Source organism: Marmota monax, unplaced genomic scaffold (assembly GCF_021218885.2).
Source record: "Marmota monax isolate L192 unplaced genomic scaffold, Marmota_monax_Labrador192_F-V1.1 WCK01_AAM20220418_F8-fsc00138, whole genome shotgun sequence".
Lineage (NCBI taxonomy): Eukaryota > Metazoa > Chordata > Mammalia > Rodentia > Sciuridae > Marmota > Marmota monax.
This window is the reverse complement of record NW_026692763.1, coordinates 1,495,771-1,496,295: the sequence shown is the minus strand read 5'-3', so window position 1 is coordinate 1,496,295 and position 525 is coordinate 1,495,771.

The window sequence follows — 525 nt, the reverse complement described above, 5'->3', positions numbered from 1 at the left end:
CGCTGCCTGCTCGCAGGGCTGAGGCTCGGGCATGTGCGAGCGGCGGCGGCGGCGGCGGCAGCGGGCGGGGGCGACGCGCCCGGCGCGGTGCGGGCGGCGCGGGCGGCCGGCGTCCTCGCGGGGCGGCGGCGGCGACTGGCGGCGCGGAGAGGCCCCCACCCGCCCTGGGAGGGAGCGGGCACTCGGCGGCGCGGCGCGGACTTGCGCGTCGCCTCCCACACCCCCGCACACAAAGACTCCGCTCCGCGGAGGGAGCAGGCGCCTGCAGCGGGGGCGCACGGGGCGCGGGCCCCGAAGACGCCGCCGCCGCCGCAGGGACGCGCGCCCGCAGCCTCCGGCTCCCCGCAGCCGCATAGCCCGGCGCTCAGCCCGAGCGGCCGGCAAGGGATGCAGGGACTAGCGGGAGAGAGGAGGGGACCCGGGTGCCCGGGGCAGAGCTTGTTACAGCTCGGCCCCGCGGCATCATGGGGCTTGTAGTCCGTCTCGTGGAACCGAGCGTGGCGGGTGACCAGAGAGGGTCTCGCA